The following is a 17,574-nucleotide window of genomic DNA, read 5'->3' as shown; positions in this document are numbered from 1 at the left end:
AATGAAAGATCCTTCTTTTAAGTAAACAAATTTAATGTAGCATTGATGTTTTCCCTGTTAGGAAAATTATTACCAAATATATCTCCCTATGCTGAGTAGTGGCTGTGGAAAAATAAAGATTGATCGTTTTTTGAATTTATAATATATTTTCAAAGGAGATGGTTTTTACAAATGTCTTCAAAGAAATATCTTACAGATCAAAGTTCTCCATATAACATTTTTTGAGGATGCATAGAGGTTCCAAACCTCCAATGCATATATAAAGAAATTCAGCACTAGAGGTTTCTTGATATTTGAAGGATCATTCAAATCGGCCTTAACTTTTGGATGGCCTTCATCCATTTATAAATCTAAATATTCTTTGCTCATGTGATACACACTCTAAAAAGTGTAAGAATCATTACTCTTAAGTCTTATCAACAGGATATTTTATTCAAGTTCAATGAGGGACTATGTTAATAAAAGTAACAAAAACAAAGTTCAAATTATAGTTTAACTGCCATAAACCAAATCGAGTGAGTAGCTGGCAAGTATGTAGATCCATTCTAACATTTGAATATGCAGTAATCAAATATGTTATTCACAATGTACATTTAAACTTTCGAACAAAGTTTATCAAAATAATAAATTCTACGCAGATACTTTTTTGAAAACGAAAATGGTTATAATTTTGTATTGTTAGGATATACAAATGATGATGACAAAACGTGTCGTATTTCCCCTTATGATTTAGGGCCGTAGGAAGCAATTTTTTAATAAGAGGCACAAATATATGGTCGGGAGGGGCGCTGCATTTAGATATTTTAGCTCAAGTATGACTATAGTCATGATAAATTATAAAAAACCAATATAATTGAAATTTTGGGAACTATCCCTTGGTTCTACGGCCGACTGATCCAATAAGGAAATCTTGAGTTCTAATAAATTCTTTTTTAGAACTACTGGTAGCGTTTGTTATCTATTAATTGATACAGAGTCCATGCATTTACGTGTACTTTTTCCCCCGCGATTTTTAAACTATTATATTTGAATTACAAATGAAGTAATCATTTCTTTTTACCCACCTACCACAATTTTTGTTCAGTATAATCCTCTCTGGAAAATTAATTATAGTTCTTTTTTTATTATCATGATCTGGAAATTTTCAAGAAAGCTGATAAATCTTAGGGGAACGGAACGACATATTGTGAAACTTATTATTCCAACTTAAATCAAGGTAATAACAAAGATGACGATTCAGATCTGTGAATCATAACCCACTTATAAGATTGATGGAAACTTCTGAGCTTGGAAGACCCAATTGCTGATCATCTTGAAACTGGACTTACAAGCAAATGGCAGGGAAGGTCAGGGCTATACTCACTTGATGAGACTGTAGTATTCAAGGGGCTATAGAAAATATAGTAAGGAGTCGTATAAAAGATGGAAAACCGCTGGAGAAGATATCATCACTGGATCAGTTTATAGATAAACTTGATAGACAACTAAACAAGATTGGGGCACGGGAGCAGGCTCTCATTGAATTGGAGGGTATAGTTCAAAGAGACAATGAAGACCTGTAAAGGTATTTCACAGTATGCCAGGCTCTATGGACATCAGCATATCACAACACAGCTAAACCGGCTTAAGATTCCTTTAAACTCTCCTTCATCAGGGGTCTTCGTGATCGAAAGGTAGCTGAGAAAACTCACATACAAATTGAAAAAATGCCAAATCTCACAGATAATGAAGCCCTCAATATGGCGAGAACCATTGAGAACAGAATTAAATAAGAGATTTGAAATATTAAAAAAAGGGAATTGGAAATCGGGATCTGATGTGTGACATGACATTTGATAAAAGAGGACATATTGAGGCTTAAAAAAACAAGGAATCAACGTTTTATGGCTGAGTAACCAATAGAGGTTGACGCAATATCCCTACCATGTCTGGTACCCTTTACTATAACTTCAACATCTAAGATGCAGAAGAAAACCTGCATTCTTCATCTGTCCTCGGCTCACGTTACATTAGAGAGTACGGTGATTGCACAACAAATAACTGAAGAAAAAGATTTATCCAGACACCAGGACATCAAAAAAAAGGCCTATAGTTATAAGCAAAGATGGAAAATTGTCAAATGTTCTAAGTGTAACAAGATAGGTCACTACTGAAGTGAATACTCTAAGGACAATTTAAAAGACTGGTTACAGGGGATCAAACCTCCTTAACAAAATCCAAAGATTGGGAAAAGGGAAGCAAGGGGAAATTAACTATAAGTTCCTTTCCATAGTGAAGCCATTGTACAAACGATATCAGTAATCAAAGAAAAGTTGGATAGACAACTCGTATTTTTATGGAAAAATATGGGTTCATCCCGGTTTCAAGGCTTTGTGGACAAAAGAAACCAATGATTCGACGTTGTGGATGAGGAGTTTTCTCTCAAAGCGTACCTGAGTGAATAATTGGAATGAACTCTCACAATGATAAAATGATCAGGTAACAACCAGCCCATGAATATAGAACGACCTGACAAAGACGTAAACCAATCACCAATGAACCCAGTAATGAGAGAATCAATAAAACAGCAATTCGATAAATGCCAAGATGTATAAATAGTGACAGTTACAATTTCCAAATGGGTATCTGCAATCATCCAAGTGAAGAAGAAAGACAGATCCCTCATATTTGCCAAATATTATCGTCATTTATATCCGTTTTATGTCCTATAGCTCATTTACTTGAACTGCTTACCAATCCTCAACTTGGAGAGGCTTACACTAGTATCTCTGCTGGGAATGTACATATTCCTAAGTATGCCTTTTGGACCAAAGAATTCGTGTGGAAGTTACGTAAGATTTATGAAAAGGATATACGGACCATATATTGACAGGAGAGGACAATAGGGATTCTTTGATGACAACCTCATTATTCTTAAGACGTTTATAGAAACCTTATCAACATTTTCAGAATTTTTCTCAGACCTGATCAAGCTAGCCTCAGGGTTAAGATGACAAGACTGACTTATTTGTCCCTCAAACAACATGGTTAGGGCATACCATTACTAAAATTCAAATTTTACCATACGAGAAATTAATTGAAGCATTCAAGGATTGGCCCAAGCCAGAAAACATCAAAGATCTTCAAACAGGTCTCAGTAAAACCCATTATTATAGGAATGTAATTGTTTCTTACATCAAAACAGCAGAGCTTCTCACAAAGTTGGTACAACAAGAAGCCCAATACAATTGGAGTGAAGAACAAGAAAAACTTTTCAAAGCATTCAAAGAAAAGGTAATGGAAAAATCAATACTATTTACTACAAATTTCAACAATAGTTTATAGTAGAAACGGCAGCACAAACTTTGCAATTGGAGTTGTACTAACACAAATGGGAGATAACAATAAAGAACTAAGAACATCTTATTGCATATGGAAGCAAAATACTCAACAAGAGCCAACAAAATTATACAATGTTGAAAAAATAACAATCTGCAAAAGTAACATTTCTAAAACATATTAAATACTTAATTTTAGTGAGAAAATTCATTATCCAAACTGATCATCAACTCTTGCCATGGTTAATGAAAACAAATTCTCTTTCAGGAATACTTTATAGATGGCAAACTAAATTAGCTGAATATTAATTTGAAATGGTTTACAAAACTGGAAAGACGAACCAATGCATATGTGCACATCCAGAAATAACCAAAACAAATAAATTGAAACAACTAATGGAGGATGTTGGTTTATTTATAAGCAAAGTTGAGAAATCCAAAAGCAAATAAAAAAATGAGACAAACATTATCAGCGATCGGAGAAAGATGAAAAGAATTTTACATATATACACAATATAATTGGACCTATCTATAATGGATATGCTACTCATCCCAGGTACATGCTTACCTTCATCGATGCATGTACAAATGAACCAGAAGATTTTGCAATCAAAGATGTGACAACGGAAAGAGTAATTGATATATTAGTTCCATAATTAATTCCCCGTTATGGTACAGGATGGAGATTGGTTACATATCAAGTAAGTCAATTCGTCTCAAAACATTATAAGCAAGTTTTTTCGAATTGGGTATTGTGAAACATGAAACTCAAGCATATTAACCACACACCAATCCAGTTGAGAGACTACACCTAGACTTGGAAAGTAGCATCAGAGTATTTCTGGATCAAGAAGACTCACACATAAACAAATGACACAAGTGTCAACTAGGAGCATCATCCCAAGCTAGGCTTATAATACTCCATAGTATAGGTTAATCACCATTCTATTTACTTACAGGCTCACATCCAATAGTTCCTACAATTCCAATTGATTCAACACTTAAGAATAATACCACTACTAACCAACGAACTCATTAGAATCCAACAATTAGATGAACACCTCAAGAATCTTGAAATATTCAACAAGAAAGTAAAAGTTCAACCAACATCTTTGAACAAATGACAATGCATATCTATGGGAACTTCAAACCCAGAAAGCTTGCGACATATTATAATAGACCATACAAAGTATTAGAAGTTATAAATGCTGGCCAAGGGAGGATCCAGATATATAAATTTATTAAAGTAATAGCTAAGGACAGATTACGAGGTACTAAATGTAAAAAAGGTGAAAAATTTGAATGCACATATCAATGAAATCAACAAGAAGATGATGTCTGTGAAAAAAAAAATGGAAACACAGACATATTCATAGGAAATAGAAGAAAACTAACAAAAAAGGGAAGAAAAAAAAAAAAATTATGGAGACAGCCCTGCAAGGAGGTCACACAACAGGGAAGAGGATGAGTGAAGGGCAACTCACAGAAGAGATAAGAAGACAACTCAAACACTCACGTGATACAACCGACGAAGAAAATTAGATTAGCAAAAAACTGGCAGAGAATAAGAAGAACGAGACATCCTTCAAAGAACTTGATGAAATTGAAGAGAAAAATCAACGATGTCAAGGAGAAAAAAGAAGGGCCTCTTCCCCAGCAACAAGTGATAATGAGTCAAAACGTATTTCTTCAACCCTCAGGTCAGGCAGGACAAGATGACAAGTTTCTGGATATGGAATAGAGACAACCAACAAACCTCAAAGAACCAAGCAGCAGTCAGAATTGGATTACTTGGAGGTTTTACATTCAAAAAGCATAATAGACGGACTATTTGTACATGGAGAAGATCATCATTATGAACTGGATATGCTCAAGACAGTTATGAGATTGGGGAAGAATATGATAACTCTTCAAATATTGCTTATAATACTAGCCAATGTTGAGAAACAATTCCTAGAAAAAGGACGTCGGATGAACTACAGGATATGCCAAATCGAGAATGCAGCGAACGTAACGGTAATCCTAGAAATCAGTTAAGAATAAAATTACAGAATTCAACAAGCTCTGTGTAGAGTATTAACACCGAATCTACTGCCAATTAAGCACGCCAAGAAACTAGGGGATCGAGTTGGAGCAACCTTGGTGTCACTTTTTCTTAATTCAGCTGAAGATGAAGGAGTAGCCTCTATATACAGTAGAGTGTTTGCTATTTTGTAATGTTGACCAAACTGAATCTTGTATTTGTTGTTGAAAAATTTATATTTAAATGGATGAATAAATATAAAATTCATAATTATTTATCTATATTTGTATTCTGTCAAAAGTTACATCATGAGTTTTAACTTACAAAACCGACTACTTAATAAAGTCCAAAAAAATTACTAATAACTAACTCTAATATGCAGGTTACCAGTTAAATTCGAATGAACCTTTTTGGAATTTAAGGTAACAGATCTTACTTATTATAATCAATTCAGGCGACTACGGCTATGTTCTCACCTTCGAGTCCTTCGAACATGAAAGACAGAGTGTTTACCTGTTTTATTACATCTGGATAAACAGTCGATTAATAAGTTTTGTCAGAAAAAATGCATCACTCACATGGGGTTTGGATCAAACAAATCGATGTGGATAAGATTCTAATGGCAACTAACATTGAACAAATAGCTCAGGCTCAATGCTGGCGGAAAAATGGTACCATGACAAACACTACACTTGCTATTCTACAAGGATCTTGGGAATTGAAAAATTAAAAATATCTTTCAATTGTGACCTCAAGATAGAGGGTTATTACATCGCTTAAGGATCTAAGAAAATCATTATGAGTGAAATACAAATCTTCTTAGATTCAAGCGCGGAAGTACAAGGAATGATTAATTAATGGAGAAAGAGTCAGTGTTAAATATTAATTATTTACTTCCAGATTTTATAGACAAAGTAATCGAAGAAATCACTGGACAAGAAATGGGACCTTCCGTTTCACTCGTCCAATTGTATGGATTTCTACAAAATATGGATCAAATGAACCAGGAAGTTGAACCAGGAAGTTCAACATCCCAAAAAAACATAAATTGGAAGGACGCAATTTCACAAAGGGGGAACATCTATAGTACCCCCACACCTATGTCAATGGTCAGGTCATAAAAATACATTCTCTTTTTACTCATGAGAACAAAGGAAGACCGCATAAACAAGAAACAGGTTTCAAATCTATTTTTGGCACGAAATAAAGAAAACGATAACAACCCACAGGTTATTTGCGACTATATAAGCTCCTACTTTTAAATTTCATATACACATTAGTATTTTCTAACTCCTTTACGTAAGTGTTAATAAACGCTCTTATTAAAACTCATCAAGTTTAACTCATCTTTTCTTCGAGTCCAAACTCTTTAATTAAACTCCTAGTAAGCCATATTTTAGAATATAACCCCAATTGTTTTAATGAAACATTTTGTTTACTGCGTATTCACTTTGAGGGTCATAGATTTGAATTGATCCAAAGACTTATATATCTTTTTGTATTTTCATTTCTTTTAAAAATGGCCAAACATATTTTGTAGTACCTTTAGATTCTTTTTTTTCCGCCAACATTCAATCAGGCCTACTAAGTTTAAGTAACAATAAAGTCGCTATACTAATATAAGTAAACCACAATCATGTTCATTGGATACTCAAAAAGAGGCCAGGAGAATATTTTTGATAAAGATTGAGAAAATTAGTCATAGTTTTTTGTGTAATATGTTAAAAAGTGTCAAAGGAAGTTCTCCTTTGAGATAACTAAATAAACTCAAAACAAGATAACTTTGAATCATTGAAATGAGTAGATAATATAACTTTTTGTTAACAAAAACAATTATTTATTTCAGTCTAAAATATCAATTCGTCAGTTCCGTAAAGCAACTCATCTTGTTAAAATGAAATTATTAATTTCATTCCTGCTTGCTACGGCAAGTCTGGGATCAGTGACTTCAGCAAAAATTAATGTAAGTTTCTCAAATACAACACATTTTTGTTTCTAAAGTAACTTAAATTATTCGTTCTTGACATACACAGGATAATATTTATGGCTTCACAGCTCTTGATATTGATGGTAATGAAGTATCCATGGAGAAATACAGGGGCCATGTCTGCATCATTGTCAACGTTGCCACCGAATGAGGCAGGACCAAAGTAAACTATACTCAATTGGTAGAGTTATTCAAAAAATACTCTGAAACTGAGGGTTTACGGATTTTAGCCTTTCCTTGCAATCAATTTGGTAGTCAAGAGCCCGGAACAAATGCAGAAATCAAAGAATTTGCAGCTACATACGGTGTCACGTTTGACATGTTTTCAAAAATTGATGTCAATGGAGAGGACGCTCATCCATTGTTTAAGTATTTGAAGAGCAAACTAACTGATGAATCTGGAGAGTATGGCCTTGACACACTTGCTTGATTACTTCTATATATATTTTTTTTTCATTTAGGTCTATCAAATGGAATTTCACCAAGTTCATTATCGATAAAAATGGTGTTCCCGTTGCCAGATTCTCTCCTTCTCAAGACCCCATACCAGTAAAAACACTATAAAATATGAATTACTCCATGATTTAATCATTCATTTGCGTCTCTTTTTCTTACAGATTGTTGAAGAAGAAATCAAGAAGTACTTTTAAATCGAATAATGCCTGACGATCATTTAAGAAATATGAACGAGTTTGATCTTATGACGAAAGTCACCTCAACTTTTTGTAAAAGTGGTGCAAATCTGATGTTTATTCACTTATCATATTTGTTTCTGTATCGAATCCGTGTTATTTTTTAATAAGTTTTTCTACGGTTTTTCCTAATTTTTTTTCTGCATAGATTTTGTTGTTCTTTGTAAAGGTACCCTTTTCTTTGAATTAAATCAAAATATAAATGAAAAAAATAGTGAATGCAATTTTTTTAAGTTCAAGTTTATGGGCCAATGGGCTGTCAATTATCATCTTTACGTTATTTTTTGTAGAAGGAAGTGTAAAAATCATAGATGTGGGAAAAAGTTCTTATACTACATATCCAATTCGAGTCTACAAAAAACTAAACAAAAACAACAACGACCTACATTTCCATTTTCTATTTGAGGTAACAATCCATGAACAGAGATATATTCAAGCTTATTCTTAATTCCTAGGATTTCTTTCTCTAAGTATTCAAATAGACGACTTTTTTTGGGAAAAGGAGTATAGTTGATCAGCTTATTCATATTTATTGGGGGTCTATTGCCTGTACAGATTCATAATATAATTTACTAGGAGAGGGTGTTTGCATCGCAGGGCTGAATAGAAGATAATATAAACAAAGAATGAAGGTTAAAAAAAGTAAAGAAACACAGAGATAGGAATGTAGAAAGAGACACAGAGAGAAGATGAGAGGACAGAGAGAAGGGAAATCAGTTTTTTTTGGTCAAAAACAGCATCTTAGTTAACTCAGAGGCCCAAAAAAAAAAATATAATAATTACATCCTTGGTTGTTTTATACGTCTACTTGCTAAATTTCAGACTAATCTTTTAGATCGTTTTGTATTCCATGTAGGATAACACTAAAATCAGATTTATAAATTGTATAAGAGTCAAAAATAATTATTTTCTTAAAATTATGTCTATTGATAATGCAAAAATAAGTATTATTTTAAAGTAATAGTTATTGTAAAGAGAAGAAGTATTAATAAATTATTATTACTAATGTAACTGGATTGATCTCGACAAAACAAGAATTTGGATATTTAATCATATATAGGTATTTCATGAAGAAACTACGTTTTAAGAAGTCCAAAATCTTGTACATGACATTTACGTAATATGATAAGAGTCCATAATATTTACTAAGTATTTTTGTAATATCTGACACTTTGTATTGTAAGCGTCGCGTTTATGTTATCTTTGTGATATTAAGTAGGATTATATTTTTAGAAAACCCTTTTTAGAGCATTGTTGATTTGAAAACAAAAATAAATTATTGACTTATCATTGAAATAAAAAATACTCTAATATACTAAATGTTTTAAAAAGATAAAAAATCTGTTTTATTCATATAAGAATGTATTATTTTAATTTTATTCAAATAATAAAGTTTATAGATGTTATAAACAAAAATTTGATCAGATAATTTTATTTTCATGATTCAATCCAGCCACATTAAAAAAAAAAAATTGCTGACTGTCAATGTTTGCCGATTTGAATACTTAACCAAGGCCATTTCGAGGCTATTCTTTGGAATCGTTAAACATTTAAAAAAAAGTATTGAAATTAATTGATATTGTTTTTATAAAAGACGGTTAACGTTTTGTAATATGACCTTTATTTATAAGCAATATTGTATTCCCCCCTCTTTCCAAGCTAATAAATATTATAAATTATTCACATCCAAGTAACAAATTCATTAATTTTTTGACTGATATCCCATTTTTCCAACTGCCATTTCACTGTCTCAAATTTATATGTAAAAAAACCTCTAATCCCAATAAATCAACTTATTTTGTATTAAATATTTTGATTTTGAAAAATAAGACTAACTTATAAAATTATAGCGAAAAAAAGAAGAAGTAAAATATACAAATTCAACACTTCACTTCTTAACCAGTATCCCATTATCATCAAAACTCTCCATCATGGATATTGATCTTTTGACCATCTTTTTCATCCTTTGATGTATTACATTTTTATTCGTCATTACTGCATACATGAATGACTATTGATATCAAGGCTTCTATTTTGAATTTTTCTTGGTGACTTGGCGCAATCGACCTTTGTAATTCTGCAGTTCCATTTTTTGCTACTATCTCATCCAATCTGTTAATTATTTGCAGTACGAACAGAATAGGAAGAAGAGGCGTTCTGAAATTTAAATTGCCAAGGGACAGAAAGTGAAGTATTTATTCCCCACTTCTGATTTGTTAGTTTAGAGGGAGGACGTAGCTATTTGATAATGGAACCACTTTTGTTCCCGGTCTACTTTATCGTCCGTCACAATTGATGATGTTCAGTTTGACCTCTGAGATTTTGCCATTTTTAATGCGTCTATTATTGTTTTTGAGGTCATTGTCCCGAGTAAAAAAGAAATGGAGAGTTGAGTCGGTGGGTTGATAAATGCTTTGCTATTTTTCCATTTGCTCTGTGTCACCATGAACTCGAGAATAAAATTCTTGATGGGACCATAACCACACCACAAATGACATTCTCCCAGTGTTGTCAATCTCGTCTCATCAAAAATTCACACTGCGTGGATTAAAATTCAGAGATTCCCCATACATTGGTAATATCAAAAATTTACCAACCAACTTCTTCAACTAGGCTGACTTTAAACTTAATTACCCTTTTCCGTAGCTGTTGTTCATAGCAGTAGACTAAAATTTTTAATATACGACTACCTCACTATGCCAAATTGCCTCTCCATATTTTCTCTCTCTATAATTAAGCCTAATTCTGTTTGGAACTACATATTTGAAGAAAGCAGACCTTCTTTACTTAATAATTGATCCTATTAACGTAATTTGAAGGGCATAATGTATTAGTTCTAATCTTTAATTAAATACTTAGAAAATTATTAAATTGTGCAATTAATATCTTACTTATATATATATATACATATATAAAGTATTGGGTGTTTACTCCTCGAAATGAAATAGATTAACTTCAACATTAATACATATCATTTAGTTATTATCACTCCTTTTCTCTTAATTTGGAAAAAAAGCTTTTCTACTTTTCATTAATTAAGTCTACTAATTATTCTATGCTTCTGTAGTATGCATTCTTATTTAATTCATTATATATTTTTTTCTTCTTCCAGGGTTTTTTATTTAGCTCTTAGTAATCCATTCGAATTAATTCACCCTAATTAAAACCCTAATAAAGAATTTCATGTTTATAAATGGTTCACAAAAAGTTCTGTTTAATGTTTATTAACCCATATTATCCCAACTAAGATTTTCGTATCAAAAGATATAAAAGATTTGTCACATCTTGTTGGGTTAAATGTAAAATGCACTTTTTGTAAAGTTTGGAATTTTTTAGGGCCTTAAGGGCCTGATTTCTTTACGTCAGTTTTAACTGACACTGGTCACATAAAATTAGTCCAAAAATGTAAATTTTTTGTCTATATTTTATTTAGGTGAATGAAAAACAAAATTAGAAATTCAATATAAATTTATTTATATTTATATATTGATAACTATATACATATTAACCTATATATACTTTATTTGGATTATTTTACGTGAAAATCTTTGAAACAATCAGAATGGAGTCCAACGGTGCATTTTTGACAATAATATTTACTCTTTTTCAAACATTTCTCACATTGCCTCTGATTTCCTTTGAGAATCCAGTGGTCTATTTTATCATAGTGAATATCAAAATTTACTTTTGGTTATTCAGCATAATATTCATCCTTACTGATTTGAATCTTTTATAGTATACTATTTCTCTCCTAAATCCTAAAAAGTCAACTTTTTTTGTCTTTGTCTAGAGGCTGCAAACGGTAAAGTTGATAAACATTATTGACCGATGCATCTACAAAAAATCGAAAAAAAGGCCACCACCACTTTCTAGTTCGTAAATTAATTATATACTTGCTCCCCCCATATATGTATTATGTACTAAAATTGCATTTGGCTGTTCTATGTTAAATCTACCACCTTTTTCTTTGTTGTACCGACGTCCCATTTTCAATGGGTCCTTTCCATATAATGTTGGGCAAAAGTAACGATCCTATTTTCTCTCCATCGAACAAGAGTGACGTTTGGAATCCCTCACTCACTAGGGGGATCCTACGAGTCATCTTGTGTCCATGAAGCTGAAGTAATTTATTTATACAGTTTGAGACATGAGGCTTAATTTTATAACAAATTGTATAATATATATTTTCTTTGTCTCCTTTTTCTTTTTCTTTTTCATTTCTTCTTCACTGTTTTTATTTCTATCTCTTGCAGTTGGAAATACGAATACTTATGCACTTTTATTATGAGATCAATTCAAAAATGAGTTTTTTCCTTGAAATATTCTCGTGGCCTTATCTCAAATTGGCAACGATATAGAGCCTTCATGGAGATACTATTTTTAAAAAATTACAATTCATACTTTTAGCTATCCAATGAGATTCTTTTAAACTTTTTCTGGCCTTTTTCTGGAAGCCAAGCGCCTATGAGAGAAAAAATAAGGCCATATTTGGAATCAGGGGATCTAATTGTACTGAGTTGAGTATACACTTGTTTTGTACCATTTTTGCTTTTTGCTGATTGTTGTTCACCCTTGGCCTTGACAACATTCTGAAGTCTCTATGAAAAGGACTTGTATACTGCATGCACCATGTCCATAGGCATAGAGTGCAAGGCATCCCCTAGTTTGATCTTCAGGTGATCTAAATTCTTGCTGGGGGTCACCATGGCTCTACTCTCAAGAATGAACCACGTGGAGTAATCTATCACGTTGAGGTCGGGGCTAGAATGGGGCAGGCCACCCAAACCATCACAGACTGTAGCTTCTACACTCTGTTGACTCCATGGTCACCCAGCTTACCTTTTTGGCCAGAATCCGATTATTTTGTTGGTTAAAAACCTGTACTACGGTGAAAATCTTCTCATCACTCAACACAATGTTAGGAAACGTGCCAGTCCTCAGATTTTGAAGAATGCCTTTGCTTCTCTCAAGTCTTTTAGCCTTGACCTTGCTTGACAGGTTCAATTTGTAGAGATACATCCCAAGGTCATCTCAGATAAGGTGTCCCATTGTTGTTGCACCCATGTTGAAATGCTTGGCCATCATGGCCAGGTTCCTCCTGGGATTTCTTGCAATCCTTGTCTTGACATCCTTGACGACTCCGGGCGTTTTTTTTACCTTGGTCTGCCTGATCTGGGGATGGATGGTTCCCTCTGATTCAAGCTTGATTGGGACTGACCTCCAGGCTCTTCAGGTCCTCCTTGATTATAGCCTCTCTTTTTGCTTCCATTGTGCTTAACAAAACTGTTTTTTTTAAAATCTAGTTTCGATGCAACTAGAGCTTAAACATAATATCTTACAACCTCATATATAATTATATTATATAAAGTTAATTTAACAGGATTTTCCATGGATCCTGTACACATATATTTTGGTGTTAGTACTTATTTAAGACTGAAGACTGCAGTCTTGTCCAGTTCAGTCTCGGTACGGTCTAGTTCAGCCGCGCATATCAATCCTAAAACTTATAGAGTTTGGTTCAACTTTAGTTATTCTTTCTTTAGTCAGTGCTAGTACTGACAGTCCGTAACGCTGGAATTTGAGGTTGAATTTTTCACATTTCAAAATATTTTCAAACATCATTATCCTTAAAAATGCTATAGAGTTTTACTTTGATTTCTGTACATCTACAGACAAGTCGTGAGGACGTTACACAATCCTTATTGAGAAAGAAATATATAGTGGCAACAAGGATTTTTATTTGACCACTTGGCTTACTTAGTTAATTAACTACTTACACAGTTAGAAGTAAATATTATGTAGACCTACCTATGTAAATTGATTTATGACATCTGATAACCGCCATTTTATCAACTACGCCTTTACCTTCATTGTATATTTTACTTATATATGGAAAGAAACAGAAAAAACGTAATTGTTAGCCAATTCTTTTCAACTATGGAATTATTATTCAATATTTGTAGAGAATTTTTCAAAACTGCCGAACAAAAGATAACTCGCATTCAGCCAATCAACTCTCTAAACACTGACAAGGAAAAAATAAGCGGAAAAAAACCCGACATCTAACAAATAAATAGAGTATTTACGGCTTTACCTCACTAACACAAGAAAATACACTAAATTTTGTTATCAGCTGTCGATGTGTCCGCTTCTTTTCTCATTATCAGTGTTGGAAACGTTGATGTGTTGAATTTAAACAAACTTTTATGTCAAGCTGTGAGCAGTTATCTTATTATAATATAACACAATATACTCGAATATTAATTCCTTTAAAACATGTAGACAAAGGAAAATTAAAAAGACCATTTTAAAATATAACATGACCAAGGGTATTAAAAATAAATAATTTAGAAATAACATTAATTAGACGATGAACTAAAAAATGAAAGAGTTTTAATCTTCAATAAAATATTTGCATTAAGATTAGCAATATGTAAAATTCTAACAAGGTTGTTTTCCTTTACTGTCCTTAATTTATAGACTATATATTGCGTTACTGGAAACACAACATTCATAGGAAAAAGTTTATTTAATAATACTCTATTTATATTTATTTACAACGTATAGTTGAATTTTGATACTTTTTTTTTTGCATAAGTAGTACAATTTTTCTAATAAAAGTTACTTTGCTGAAAGGACTTCTCCAATTAGTAACAAAATTTCTCATAAATAAAGAAAGCATTTTTCTAGCAATGATACAAGTTTTGTTACGAAAACTATGACTAAAATTAGCGTTCTTTTTTGATATTAGGTATGTTAAGTATTTCACATAAATTTTCTGAGTAGTGGCAGCAGCAAATAAAGATTGAATGCTTTACAAATTTATAATATATATTAATGAAGGATAATGTTTTTCCTAACTTATATAAATAAATTGCTTATAAATACAATTACAAATAACAAACTTGATGGAATTCACAATAGTAGGTTTTTTGATTGCTTAAAGGATGTGCCCTAACTTTTTCAATGCCTCAATCCATTGCACTATACCTTTGTGATTCGAAGAGAACTTAATTGAACATAATATATTTTCCTTTTTTTGATTACCTGAATGAACTGTTTTAAATGCCGGGTCTGACATTTTTACAATAATGAAAGTCCAAAGCTTAATAAATGTTAAGCGTGAAAAATTTTTCAATAATAATTATATATTATCTTAGTTCATTTGAATGAGTAAGTATATTAACTTATAGAAAGGAAGAAGAGAATAATTTGACAACTAATGTATAGCTCATAGAAAAATATTTCTCTTGTTCCTATATGATACTTCTATTGTGTAATCCACATTTATGTCACAATGTATTATCCTAAGACTAGGATATGAGAAAGGGGGATTGATAAGAAAAATAATGTGATTGATTATTTGCCAGATAGAAAGAAATATGAAAAGAGTTTCTCTATGTTGTAAGTATTATATTTGCTTACAGAAAAATATATTTTTAATAGCAATTATGATTATTTATTCCATATTTTTTGTACATATTAATCTATGTCCAAAGTGTAAACACAACACGAAGCTGAAGATTTACTCGAGTAATAATGTTATCAAACAAGTCCCTTATAATAATCAATTTGCTATATATAATTCAAAAATTCCAATGATTACCCATCGTTAGTGAACCGGGATATTATACACCCTCACAATAATGAAAAGGGTTCTTATTCCTTAGAATCTATATTTTATCGCAAAAACTTTTTATTATGCTCTTGAATAATTAAATTTGAGTCTTTATTTATCTTGATGACACCTTGTTTGTAGTTTTTTTTTGTATTTTAAGCTTATTTAATTGAGGCTTAGCGAATTTAATTAACTGCTTTTCCTAAAAGTCGTTGCTTTTCATTTTTTTCCTCAATTATAAGAATAACAAGACTAATTTGATTCCCAATGTTTGAATAAAGTAATGAATATTTAATAGAATTTTTTATCAAAAATAATGTGATTACTAAAGGTGATATCTTATTAACTAACGAAACTCATTACAGGCAATAATTATTTGGGACAGTTAGAAACAGTTCTAGGATAAAGTTTATATATATACGACTAAAATATGATAATTTTATATATTAAAAAAATCTGAAAAGGTCTTTGTGTCCCCGATAGGAGATAGTTAATTAATTAATCTATCGCCAGTATCAGTAGCATTTCGATGTAAGAAGTACTATTTGATTGGTATAAATAGGGGTGATTAAATTACTGGATTAAATCATTTAATATATATATATAAATTTGTTCTAGCTTTCATGAGTCGCCAGAATTGAACAGCAGAAATACCACTACCGTTTTAAATATAGACTACCAATCCTTCCTTAATCTAATTCTCCATCCATTGACAACTGAACATTCCATACAACAGATCAACTTTTCATATTCCTATATTCTATTTTACTCTCTCCCTTAAAAAATGTAATATCTTTGAAACTTTTTCTATGTTCTATGGGGTATGTTTCAGTTGGGAAATGTCTGAATTGGATATATCCTAACACCATTTGGAGGACCCCCTTATTTCATTTTCTACGGTCGACGTTTTGTCTGGTCGACATTTTGTCGATTAAATGCTTAATCTATTCGACGTTTTGTCTATTCAACTTTTTGTCCATTTGACGTTTTGTCTATCGATGTTCTGTCGGGCGACGTTTTGACAGCACACCTTTTTCAATGTATCTCACTAACAGAGGTTTAAAAAAATTATATTTATAATTCAATTACCAAAAATATTTACTGAAGGCCTTATTTCAATTACATAATGAAATTAAATATTTTACAATGTATAAGGTCATTTAGGTAAATCTGGATCCTCTTTAGCTGCATCTTGAACAATGAGAAAAACCTTTAACTCGGTTATTTCAATTTTAAAGTGAGAGGTTGTGCCTTAGCTTTGAGTAAAATGCGTAGCTTATAATTCAAAACAAGTATTTACGTTACAGTAGACCTGGAGGAACACCATCATCGAATTTGCTCACGCGGGAAACAGCCCAGTGTACATCAGGAATATGTTCAGAGATCCAAAGATATAATATGGTTACAACCATTAGAAGGAGGAGAGATCATATAAAAGTAAAGCCCACAAGTAAGGGAGTAAGAAAAAAACGCACTCACATATTTTTCGTAGGCCTGAAACGTTCCTTGAAGTTATCTTATAGGACTCCCGACTAATACTCCTACCAAAGAGCGCCAACGAAGCTGTGAAACAGTCTTCAGGCCATAAAAATAACCTGAGGATCAAGGCATGTCTCTTCAAAAGACATATATCCTTACAAACAAAGTGAGGCCCACTGTGGCTGTCCGTGGAGGAAAATTGCTGAACAATATAAATGCCCATAGTGACCAAATCATCTTTAATTCGGACAATGGACAGTTGACAAATCGTACAATATCCAAAACGACAGATAGTTGGCCACAGTGAGAGCTAATATTCTCTATGTCTTTAAAACCATGAGTCCAGCCAGCATAAGGCCCCTTTAAGTCATTTGGATCATGCCAAAGGTAAGGGGGTGTGCCGACAGGTACTGTGAACTCCTGTATGACTAAGTGATACCTGTGATGATAGCAGGGGC

General features: G+C 32.2%; 1 protein-coding gene and 1 pseudogene across 3 annotated transcripts in view; one reads left to right on the top strand and one right to left on the bottom strand.

Moving 5' to 3' along the window:
* Positions 1–17,574, bottom strand: part of LOC121114098 (uncharacterized) — a 436,583-nt gene that overhangs the window by 39,120 nt on the left and 379,889 nt on the right. The window lies entirely within an intron of this gene.
* Positions 6,585–8,238, top strand: LOC121114097 (phospholipid hydroperoxide glutathione peroxidase-like; annotated as a pseudogene).

Source organism: Lepeophtheirus salmonis, chromosome 3 (assembly GCF_016086655.4).
Source record: "Lepeophtheirus salmonis chromosome 3, UVic_Lsal_1.4, whole genome shotgun sequence".
Taxonomy (NCBI): domain Eukaryota; kingdom Metazoa; phylum Arthropoda; class Copepoda; order Siphonostomatoida; family Caligidae; genus Lepeophtheirus; species Lepeophtheirus salmonis.
This window is presented reverse-complemented; position numbering and strand designations above follow the sequence as displayed.